Below are 12,365 nucleotides of genomic sequence, written 5' to 3'. Positions count from 1 at the left end.
TTCCAAATAGTAGGATTTCATTCTTTTTGAAGACTGAATAGTATTCCATTGTGTATATATACCACATTTTCCTTATACATACATCTGTTGATGGACACTTAAGTTGATTTCATAAATTGGCTATTATGAATAAAGCTGCAGTGACCAGGAGGGTGCACGTATTTATTCAGGATCCCAATATCATTTCTTTTGTATACATACCCAGTGGTGGAATTGCAGGATCATACAGTAGTTCTGGTTTTAGTTTTTTGAGAAACTGCCATACTGTTTTCTGTAATGGCTGTACCAATGTACATTCCCACCAACATGGTGCAAGGGTTTCCTTTTTTCTACATCCTCTCCAACACCTGTTATCTTTCATCTTTTTTATAATAGACATTCTAACAGATGTGAGAATGTCTATTCTCATTGTGTTTTTGTTTCCCTGATGATTAGTGAAGTTGAGCATTTTTTCATATATTGGTGGCCATTTGTATGTCTTCTTTTTGAGAAATGTCTGTTCAAGTCCTTTGCCCATTTTAAAATTAGGGTTATTTGTTCTCCTACTGTTAAATTATTTATTTATTTGATTAATTAATTAATTTATTTATTTGAGATGGACGCTCATTCTGTTACCCAGGCTGGAGTGCAGTGGCACAATCTTGGCTCACTGCAGCCTCTACCTCCTGGGTTCAAGTAATTCTCCTGCCTCAGCCTCCCAAGTAGCTGGGACTATAGGCACATGCCACGATGTCCGGCTATTTTTGTATTTTTAGTAGAGACGGGGTTTCACCATGTTAGCCAGGATGGTCTCGATCTCCTGACCTCATGATCCAGCCGCCTTGGCCTCCCAAAGTGCTGGGATTACAGGCGTGAGCCACTGCGCCCGGCCTACTTGAGTTATTTGTAGTTGGGATTTTAACCCCTGGTTAGATGTATGGTTTGCAAGTATTTTCTCCTATTCTGTATGTTGGCTCTTCGCCCTGTTGATTGTTTCCTTGGCTGTGCAGAAGCTGTTTAATTTGATGCAATCTCATTTGTCTGTTTTTGCTTTTACTGCCTGTGCTTTTGGAGTCATAGTCAAAAAAATCATTGTCCAGACCAATGTCATGAGCTTTTCCCATGTTTTTGTGTAGAATTTTTATAGCTTCAGGTCTTATATCTAAGTCCATTTTGAGTTGATTTTTCTAAATGATGTAAGGGTCTAATTTCTTTCTTTTGCACCTGAATATTCAGTTTTCCAAGCATCAGTTATTGAAGAGACTGTTCTTTCCCATTGTGTGTTCTTGGCCTCTTTCATGAAAATCAATTGACCATAAATGCATGGATTAATTTTGGGGGCTTTCTGTTCTGTTCCATTGGTCTATTTTTATGCCAGTACCATGCTTTTTTGATTATTATAGCTTTGTAGTAAATATTGAAATCAGGTAGTATGATGCCTCCAGCTTTGTTCTTTTTGCTCAAGATTGCTTTGGCTATTTGGGGTCTTTTGTTGTTCCATATACATTCTAGGATTATTTTTTCTATTTCTGTGAAAAATGTCTTGGAATTTTGATAGGAATTGCATTGAATCTGAAGACTGCTTTGGGTAGTATGTGCATTTAAACAATATTCATTTTTTAAATCCATAAACACAAGGTATCTTTCCATTTATTTGTGTCTGCAATTAATGTTTTATAGTTTTCAGTGTACAGATCTTTCACCTCCTTGGTTAAATGTATTCCTAATTTTTTTTTTAATTTTGTAGCTATTATAAATAAGATTTTTTTCCATTTCTTTTTTGGATAATTTGTGGTTAGCATATAGAAATGCTGATTTTTGAGGAAAACCAGTTATTGTATGTTCTTACTTTATGTGTTTATTTAAAGACAGACTCTTGCTCTGTCACCAGGCTGAGTGGAATGCAGTCGTGAGATCTCGGCTCACTGCAAGCTCTGCCTCCTGGGTTTCAGTGATTCTCCTGCCTCAGCCTCCCAAGTAGCTGGGACTACAGGTGCCTGCCACCACACCCCGCTAATTTTTTGTATTTTTAGTGGAGACGGGTTTGCACCATGTTAGTCAGGATGGTCTTGATCTCCTGACCTCGTGATCCACCCGCCTCGGCCTCCCAAAGTGCTGGGATTACAGGCGTGAGCCACCGCACCCGGCCTGTTCTCACTTATAAGTGGCAGCTAAGCTGTGAGGGCACAAAGGTGTAAAAAAGGTGTAAGAGTAATATAATGGACTTTGGGGAAAAGGTTGGGAGTGGAGGTGAAAGATAAAAGACTACACATTGGGGACGGTGTACACTGCTCAGGTGATGGGTGCACCGAAATCTCAGAAATCACCACTAAAGAACTTATTTATGTAACCAAAAACTACCTGCTCACCAAAAACTGTTGAAATAAAATGAAAAGATAATAACTTCACAGAATAATAAAAAAAGAAGAAATGCTGATTTCGTATGTTGATTTTGTATCAACTTTACTGAATTCGTTTATTAGTTCTAACAGTTGTTTGGTGGAGTCTTAAGGTTTTCTATGTACAAGATCATGTCATCTGCAGAGACCACCATAAATGTTTTCAATCTAGAAGGGTCTTTTTGTTATGTTACTTTTATCCTCATTTTATGGATAAGGAAACTGAGGCCCAGGGAAGATAGGTGTCCTGGCCATGGTTACTTAGGGGCAGAGTTAGGAACTGCACATCTTGAACATCCAAATATTTTCATGCTACATTAATAAGAAATCAGGGGCTGAGCACAATGGCTCACGCCTGTAATCCCAGCACTTTGGGAGGCTGAGGCGGATTATGAGGTCAGGAGTTCGAGACCAGCCTGGCCAACATGGTGAAATCCCATCTCTACTAAAAATACAAAACTTAGCTGGGCGTGGTGGCGGGCGCCTGTAATCCCATCTACTTGGGAGGCTGAGGCAGGAGAATCATTTGAACCTGGGAAGCGGAGATTGCAGTGAGCCAAGATTGTGCCATTGCACTCCAGGCTGGGTGACAGGGTGAGACTCCATCTCAAAAAAATAAAATTAAATTAACAACTACTCAGTCAAGTCTTATTCAAGTTAGTACTCCCTTAGGTATCACTTTTTTGGTATTAGACTTTAAAGTGATAATATACATTTTATAGCGCATTTCCAGTTTTTAGCATTGTTATTTTGAAGTATAGTGTCACGACTTGAGGAACTCCCTCTCATCTCCATTCAGTTCTCCTAAGACATGATTCCTACCAAACAGGAAGTGCTTCTTCTTTGAGGTCTAAATAGCACCTGACAGTCTATTGCACTGAATAAATATTTAATGAAGATTGGGTATTTCCTCTGTGATGCATCAACTACTCTTGTTGACTGTTGAGGAAAGCTTCTTTTTGTTATGGTTGTTTTCATGAAGTAGGTTAAGAAATTTATTTTCCTGAATATTGTTATTAATGCCAGTTTAAATATTTGTGTCATCTCAAATATAAATCTGAGATTCATTGATCTGGTTGCATGCAATAAAGTAATTTGGTAGGAAGGTTTTTTTTCTGGAATTTGTGGTATTTAGGGCTCTGAAAATGAAAAACATTTGCTAATGTGGTATAAGGATGTTTGTGGTGTATTTTTTAATTGAAGAAATATAACTTTTATTGATAAATACTTCCAAAATTGTGAATAATTCTTTCAGTTGACAAAGAGTTATATTTCTTGTATTTTAAACTATCAGTCATATATTTACTTTTCTTATTTTTAAGTTTCCTTAACTGATATTAAGGTTTTTGTTTTTTATTTTATTATTATTATTTACTTTGAGACGAAGTCTCCCTCTGTCGTCCAGGCTGGAGTGCAGTGACACGATCTCGGCTCACTGCAGCCTCTGCCTCCGGGGTTCAAGCAATTCTCCTGCCTCAGCCTCCCAAGTAGCTGGGATTACAGGCGCCTGCCACCACACCCAGCTAATTTTTTTTTTTTGTATTTTTTTGTTGTTGTTGTTGTTTGTTTTGAGACGCAGTCTCGCTCTGTAGCCCAGGCTGGAGTGCAGTGGCGCAATCTCGGCTCACTGCAAGCTCCGCCTCCCGGGTTCACGCCATTCTCCCTCATCAGCCTCCCAAGTAGCTGGGACTACAGGCGCCCGCCACCTCGCCCGGCTAATTTTTTGTATTTTTGGTAGAGACGGGGTTTCACCGTGTTAGCCAAGATGGTCTCGATCTACTGACCTTAGGTGATCTACCCCCCTCGGCCTCCCAGAGTGCTGGGATTACAGGCATGAGCCACTGCACTCAGTGCCTGATATTAGGATTCAATGAAATACATTTATCTTTGCCTATGGAGTCTCTAAACTTGTGAATTTAGTGAAATAGCTTGAACAGTTTCAACTGGTAAAATTAGATCACTATAGTTGAATCATTTGGTGCAAGCTGTTAATGTGACATTCAGCTGGAATTTATCAGACTCAATTAGAAAACCTCCTCTCATTTAAATAAAACAAAAAATTGAATAGGTAGGGAAAAGGTTATATATGCTTTTTATTCTCTTTCCATTTTAGAAAGCAAATGAACATAACTATGAAATAGATAAGTCATACTTAGTGATAAAATATCCTCCATTTTTAAGGAATAATTTCCCTGTGTTTCACATTTGATGACTTTTGGGATCTATATTTCCATTTAGATAACTGTTAACATTGTTGGTGTTCATTTTACTACAGGAAAATTGGTGAGTGTATGTGATGACAGTTACACAGTACATATTCGATAACAAGGGTAGAATAAGTCAGTTCAGTCGTGGTGGTCTGTTATCTATTTTTAGGTCTTTTTGACCCAGGAGTCTGTGACCTATGAAATCTCCACTTTTTTGGATTTGTTAAGGTCTTTTACAATGCAAAGATTTAAATTTAGATGAGTACCACACTGAAGGATATTGGCTAATGTGGTCCCAAACATAAAGGGTATCAAAGGATACATTGGGAAAAGCTTATGAAGTTACGGTAACGTATGTGAGAGGAGAGGGGCTACAGTTAAGGAAGTTTCTTTTCTTCCCTAACTTATAACAAAGAGAATCTGAAATGTAAACTGGTATTTGCCATGCTCTGATTAGTCAGCAGCATGCCATTTTGTGAAATCATTGCTGAGAAAATGTACCAAATCTTGAGTACAGAGTGTTCCTGCATCTGATTGGAAGGGGCACATGAATTGTTTCTAAGGTATTGCAGACCCAAGGCTGCACAAATTAATGTGGAGACTTGGGGGAGGGATCCAGTCAGGGAAGGGAAGCTTCCTAGACATTACAGCTCTGTCCAGAGGCCAAATGGGAGATAAATCACCACTGGCCACCTCTCTTATTATTGAAATGGTTCAGCCCTGGGGTTTAACTGAAGGACTAACAGGGTTTTGAAGTGCAAATAGGATGGTGAAGGGTAAACCTTTTTAGGGTTTCATTTTGATGGATTTTTTTTCCTGTGTGGATTTCTGGTACAGACTGTGATCTGGAAGGGGCCCTTAAAAAAAAAAAAAAGTTTTGTTTTGTTTCTGATCAGTCAGATAATAAGAACTTTCCATAGGGGTGTACTTTTCTAGCATGCATATTGATTCTATTGTGTTTTAATGTAGATCATTTAATTGGATCTTTTTTTGAGCCTTCTGCAGTGGAGCTGTCATTTCAAGGTCACTTCTCTTTCTTGTTATTAATGCTAAAGTTTGAAAGTGTTGAATGATGTGGCACTTCTGGATTAATAGATTGTGGGGGATTACTTAGGGCCACTGTGTATGAGGCTTTGTTTATAAAGTCTTCTAGTTAAAGATCCAGTTCATATTAGAACAAATATTTTACATAAGTGTTCTATAATTATTTAATCTTTTTTCTATTGTGATATGATTTTACATACTCATTTTTTTATTTTGTATGTATTCTGCTTTGCCAGCCTTAAAAAAAAACCCAGAAAATTCTGAGATTATGAAACATTATACTATGTTATTTATGAAAGATACATTGAAGTGTTTGAGGAAAGAAGAGAGACATAAAAATGTTTAAATAACTGATATGTTGATTTTTTAACCTTCTCCCCACAAGTAATTCAATCACAGGAGACAAAATATACTTTAAAATTTGTTTTTTTTTTTTTTGGAAAGTGGAGAGGAGAGGAGTCATTAGTAACGCCAGAGAAAAATGATTGTAGCATAACTTAAAGGCTTTGTGTACAAAAATTTTAGAGAAAAAATATTTTTATTAAAGAAATGCTGTAAGTATTTAGATTTCTTCTTAGAAATACTGTTGATGGAAATTTTCTTAAGCATTTTGGCTTTTTATTTTAGATGTAACATAAATATTTGTATCATTTTCCCTTTTTGAGAAAAATAATGTATTTAGCTCCAACAGAGGTTTTCCTGTGTTGCTTGATATCTATTATAAAAACGGGTTGTTAATCTCCATAATTGGCATTGACCACATGATGTTCTTAATTGACCTCCAGGTTAGTTTTTGTTTTTATGTTCTTTGAAATTTTCCCTTCACTGAATTTATCTGAATGTTAGAGTTCTATTTACTTCCTATTGCTGTCTGATGGTTTTAAATAAGATGTTTTAAACAACAGCCACAAGGAAAGTCCTAGAACCTAGATGGCATCAAGCAGAGTCTCCTGCATCTACAGCTTCCCTGTCATTAGTTTGTTGCTGGGAGATGTTAATATGACCTTGCCTTTGTTAGAAAAGAGCTCTGCAGCCCTTCCCAGAATCCTCTTGTAAAATGTGTTTTTAACCCAAGTTGGAGATTGTCTGATGAATGAATGGTGAGCTTTTTCAAATGTGCTGCACATATTGTTGACATTGTCACAGGTTGCTTTTTAATTTCTAATGTGTTTTTAATTTGCAAAGCATGCATGTGCCTTTCACGCAGTAGAACTGAGTCAGCATTTCTGAGTCCAGATATTGCTATATGCAAACAAGATAGTCAGGCTTAACAATGCTGTGTGGCAGACTTAGATCTCCTGAAACACTTGTGAATGAATTTCACTTTGAATATTGATGAATAAAAGAAGATACTTGAGAAAGGCTCCCCTGCCCGCCCCCACCCTCAAACACACACAAGAACTCCTCTTGCCTATTGGTGAGTGAATTGCCCCAATATAAAAGCACTGGGTGGGGAAAAGTGAGTTACAGAGTGAAAAGGCAATCCACAAATAATCACTCTTTTCTGCCTTTGATTGTGTCAGATTTTGTGTGTGTGTGTGGCAATTGTTTTCTTTTTTGCTTAGAAGAGGTTTATGGTCCAGTGTCTGTCAAGTCAGCCCCCGTCTTAAGCTTGCAGTTGTATTTCTCTCTGGAGTTCCTGGAGGTGATGTTATCTTTTGTTCACTCAGCAGTGTGGTCGTTCCTGAGAGCATCTGTCACTTTAGGCATTACAAGATGGATGGGTCTCCAGTGAACTGCTGGTTGAAGCAAATGGTGAAAATAAGAAAAGTCATGGGGTTTCAGGGTCTGCAGAGGGGACAGACAACAAGGAAACACTGTTAGAAATCAAGAGTAAGCTGAGCAATAGAGGAAGAGAGCAAAGATGGATCAGATGTCATTTTATAAACATCTTGGAAATCAGAATCTTTTGGCTTTCGTGATCTGAGGGAGACATCTGCATCATGGTAAACAATTCCATGCTTTGGATTTGCAAAATGTGTTTGAATATATATTTTTTAACCTTGGTAAAGTGTTGGGAAATAATCATAATGATACAGAATATATTATGTGAGGATTTTGCTGTTTGGAGAATTAGTAGTCTTTTCAGTGTTTTAAAGATTAAATTAGAAATCTAAGCTTAAAATTTTTGTTTTATTTTCTCTTTTTTCTTTCCTTCCTCTTTTTTTCTAAATTTTCTTTTTGTAAACAATTGACCAAGCACAGACATTAAAATGAAAAGTTTTGGCCACATAACTAATATTGTTTACTAAATGCTTTTTGGCACTTTCGTAGAGGAATTCTGAAAATTCTGTGCTCAGGCTTTTGGGAGGCTGGGGACAGATTTTAAGTTATTTTCAGTAAACTTCAACTTAACGGGTTCTTTGGTCAAAAAAAGAAATATAATTGTTATTGATCTGTCAGAGCAAGTTGGAGATTTGTATTGTATTTAGAAATACATTTTGTTGGTGAAGGTCAAAATTTGTAAATCCTGGCTAATACAAAGTCCCTCCTGTGAGAGACAAGGAACAGGAAGGAGGTTGGCCAGGGAGTAAGAAAGAAGAAGAGGGGGCAATATGACTGCAAAAAAAAAAAAAAAAAAAAATGATTTTGTCAAACTTCTTGGCATTTGTCTATGAAAAAGACCATAGGTTGAAAGGCAAAGAAATTAAGATGATTAGAAGCTTTAAGCTATACAAATGGTTGAGTATCTTCCTTCTCTATGGGTGTAAATAATAGATGAAAGAGTAAGAGTGACAACAAAGGATCAGGTCGTTTAAGAGAATGTGTGCAGCCTGAATAGGGGTCTGTGGCCCAGGGCCAAAGGTCTTAGCTTTGAGTGTAATTAGAAGAAAATACAAAAATGTCATTACTAACAGGTGAAGTGTGCAGCACGTGGCCAAAAATTAGCAATTTTAGACTCTGAAGCTATTGGAATTAGATTACTGACTTTTTTTTTTTTTTTTTTTTAAATCATTAGGGTCCTTGTGGAGTAATATGGTTTCATTGGCAGTAATGCAGTTTGACCTTGTTGACCATATGGGGTAATCTTGGGTTTGGATGTAGGTAGCAAGGCTCCTGCTGACTTAGGAAAAGATGTCTATTTATGTGTGGGCGGGTGGGATATATGTGAGTTTGAAAAACTAGACCTTCCATTTTTAATTATTTTGCCTGAAGACCTTCTTCTGACAGTAAGAGGTAAGATAAATACTTTTATTCAAAAAATCTAAAATTTTTTTTCTTTCTTTCAAGTTGGCATAAGAGAAAAGTAAAATGAAAAAAACATTTTTGGACAACATAAGTTAATTTTACTTCAAATATTTTAGTTCTATAAATATTCATATTTAGTTCATATAAATATTCAAGAAAGAAGTTAGTTTCTTAGGAAAATCCTCTTTTGTTTTCTTTTTAAACACAATAACAAAGGACTAGAAATGCTTCTGTGTTATCTATAAAAATCAATGACAGGTAGCTTTCATTTCACTTTATGTTTTACAGCTATATTTCCTATTTTCCCATGTAGTTTATATTGACCATGTATATATTTCCTATTTTCCCATGTAGTAGTTTATATTGACCATAATCTATTTAGAGGAAAGATAAATATGCGTACTATAATTTTCAACCAATTATATGCAATTATAATTATTTAGTTTAATATCTTCTAGGAATACGCTACTCAGAAGGGTAGGAAACAATAGCTCTTTTTCTTTTTGCAGGCTTATTGGAAATTATTCAATCAATATTAATTATGTTTTACATTTTTGATAGTTCTTTGAGCAGATAAATTTGGCCCGGGTATCAGAGATTATTACTCTTAAATTCCTTAGGTAAGAAAATTACCTTCCACTAATTTCATTCCTAAAAGTCATCTGTTGGCTTTTGATATTATGGTAACATCTGCCACAAATGCAGACTTGACAGACTTATTCAACTTACTTTTAGTGGGGAAATCATAAGAACAACGGAAATTATCCTTGAGTATATATTATAATTAGGAGTCATTATTTTGAGGCTATTGAGAAAGGTGGAGTATCTGTATATTTGCTCATTATAATGTATATGGAGTTGTAAAGTGTAAGACTTTGATAATTTCTAAGTGTGATTTTCAGAGAATTATAAATATTTAGATTATTATATAATATGTATTTGGAAATTAACTCATGTCTTTATATGTATTTTTTTATTTTTTATGTTTTTGCAGGTACACAAAAAGCTTTAAACAAGTTAAAATCTAGGCAACAGACTCCCTGAAGTGTTGACTGCCCAACTTAATCATGACTGTGATTCAAAAATGTTATTAAATAAACCAAGGTATTGTACAATTATATATGCCCCTCCCCAATTGTTCAAGATCAAATTGTTTTAGGAAGTTGTATTTAAAATTTAAGTAAAACTACTATGTTTGCTCCTTAAAGTAAGTAAGAGCTCCTCTCCTTCCCTGCTTTCCTCTCCCCTCCCCCGTCTCCTTATCCCATACCAGAAAGCTTCGGCAGTGAGTTCTTTCTCTACAACAGCCTCTGTATTTCCTATATACCTAAATTAAGTCAATAAGAATTCAGTTCTTTATTCCCTTTTGTTGATTATGATTTTGTCCTTCAAATTGTCTAATAAATGAGACTTCTAGATTATAGGCTTCTGCAGAAATACCCAGATTATCCCTATTGACTGCACATATTTGTCTTATGTAACACTATCCTGAGATGTATGTTCTAAAGATTTTATAAAGGTTTTTTTTTTTCTATTTTAGGAGGCTTTTAATTTAGAAAAGGAAAAAGGTGATGTTCCCCACCCCCCAACAAAGAAAATCAGATGCTTGCTTAGAACTGAGAATTTAAGGCTACTGTTTAGGTAACTCCTATCTGTCAGAAGGGGCATATATATCCTAAGACTGTTTCTCTCCTGTTGGAAGTTACAATGTGCTTAAATAGCCTGGCATTTCCAAGAGAGGCCAAAGATCTTTTCCTCTTTTATAACACGTTGTATCCTTTTGAGGCCAAAAAGAACAAGAGGGTCATTGCCACTTCAGCCTGGTCCCTGTTTGTTCCTTCATGGTGACCACGCAGATACTGAAACCCAGGATGGGCTTAACATTTGGGCCTGGAACATCTGGAAAATGGTCAGAGAGGGAGCGGAGGAGGCAGAAGAAAGAGAACTGTTGCATTTTGTTTCACCAGGTGCTAGGAGGAAGCAACATTAGCCTTTTTGATATGGGAGGCACATTCTGTGGACCCTGGAGTTAGGCTGCAACAATTGAGGAGGTCAAAGGACAGCTGAGTGGGGTCAGTGAGACACCATGGGGTGTATTTTGTTACTTAGTAAAAGGAGCAGCCTCCTAAACCTTAAAGGATTCTCTTGAAAATCTGTGTTGTGAAAAGGTTTTATGAGTCTCATGGCAAAAACTCCTGATTTATCTAAGGAATGCTCGCTTTTGTCTAATGGAAGGATAATCCTTACCAAATGTTGGCAATGTCTATAAGAGTCAATATAGGTCTGAAAGAACAATTGGAGTTTGAAGTGTACTTTGCTTTTCAAAATGTTTATCATTTTAGTGTTTCTCTCTCAGGAAGAATTTTGCACTGTTGAAATATCACCTTGTTCTTTCCTTGGAGCAGAAAGTGGTAGCGGGTGGGGAGTGAGGGAGGGTGGAGGGGGGAGAGGTAATCCAGGAACCTATATTAATTTAAAACTCATTCTACAAGCTTTTGGCCTAATCTGCAGACAAGGTATTATTATTAAACCTTTAAAAACACCAAAACTTGTTAACTCTAAAAAGTAATCTTTGAATTTATTTTAACTTATGAGGAAAATGGGTGGCACATGAAGTATGTTTCCGGAATTCAAATTTTTTATTTAGTTGTCGACAGCTGATAGAAGAGGCTGTCAGTTGACAAATAACCTTCAACCTTGTGTTTCTCCCTGAATGTGGTCAAGAAGAAAATCAGTGTCAGAGTCACGAATAGAGAATAAGAAAAGCAATACAATAAGGAGTTTTCTCTTTGAAGGGAAATGGAGAAGGGAAAAATCTGCATGTTGTAAAAGCTCTCTTTACCACAACCCATGACCTCAAGAGACCGCTTATATGATTGTGGATACCTTTGAAAGGTATTAGCCACCTGACAGGTTGTGAAAGGAGACTGTTAGAGGAATTTGGCAGCATTTTGATATTCCAGTTTATATACTATCTTTTATATTCCAATCTATACACATATATAGAGAGAAAGCATATATTACAATGTATATAATAAGGAAAGAAAGATAAAATGATAAGGAATATAATAGGCCTTGCTAATTTATAAATTTACGATATCTACTAATTGTGTGTGACTTCTTTTGAATTTTTGATAATCACTTGTGTTAAAGAAACATATACATAAATGTGAGGCTTAGCACGTAGTCTGCTCTTTTTCTATTTTCTCAAGGTTAAAGCACCTTTCAACAACTAATTTAGAAACCTAAGTATAGTGACTGATAATTGCCTAGAGAAAACCCACAGCTGTTTAAGTAACCTTAAAATTGTGGCAAAACTGACAAATACGATTAGCAATGTTAATAAGCTAAGAAGATGGAAAGACAGGAGCAGATGACAGAGTGGAAAGATGGAGGTAGCAAGAAATCATAAAAGAATAGAATGTTTAAGAAAAAAAAAACAATGTTCATGGTTGCTTTGAATTTACAGTGCTTTTTCTTTCAAGCAAAGTCTCCCTCTTTTATTGCTTACTCTCTGAATTATCAGCAGAATGTGTGCTTTGCAGGT

The 12,365-nt window shown here is 36.2% G+C and overlaps 1 protein-coding gene across 13 annotated transcripts in view; it reads left to right on the top strand.

The window, feature by feature from the left end:
• Positions 1–12,365, top strand: part of GREB1L (GREB1 like retinoic acid receptor coactivator) — a 296,105-nt gene that overhangs the window by 127,611 nt on the left and 156,129 nt on the right. For 9 of the 13 annotated variants that reach the window (XM_045377770.3, XM_065534044.2, XM_005587065.5 and 6 more), the window contains exon 2: positions 9,813–9,922. The gene's annotated coding sequence lies outside the window, so the exon portion shown is untranslated. Of the gene's footprint in view, positions 1–7,302; positions 7,576–8,556; positions 8,807–9,812; positions 9,923–10,358; positions 10,460–12,365 lie in introns of those variants that run through there. The other 4 variants (XM_074022746.1, XM_065534038.2, XM_074022745.1 and 1 more) reach the window with 3 other exon arrangements.

Source organism: Macaca fascicularis, chromosome 18, assembly GCF_037993035.2.
Source record: "Macaca fascicularis isolate 582-1 chromosome 18, T2T-MFA8v1.1".
Lineage (NCBI taxonomy): Eukaryota > Metazoa > Chordata > Mammalia > Primates > Cercopithecidae > Macaca > Macaca fascicularis.
Note: the sequence above shows the minus strand (reverse complement) of the source record. Positions and strands in the feature narration are given on the sequence as shown.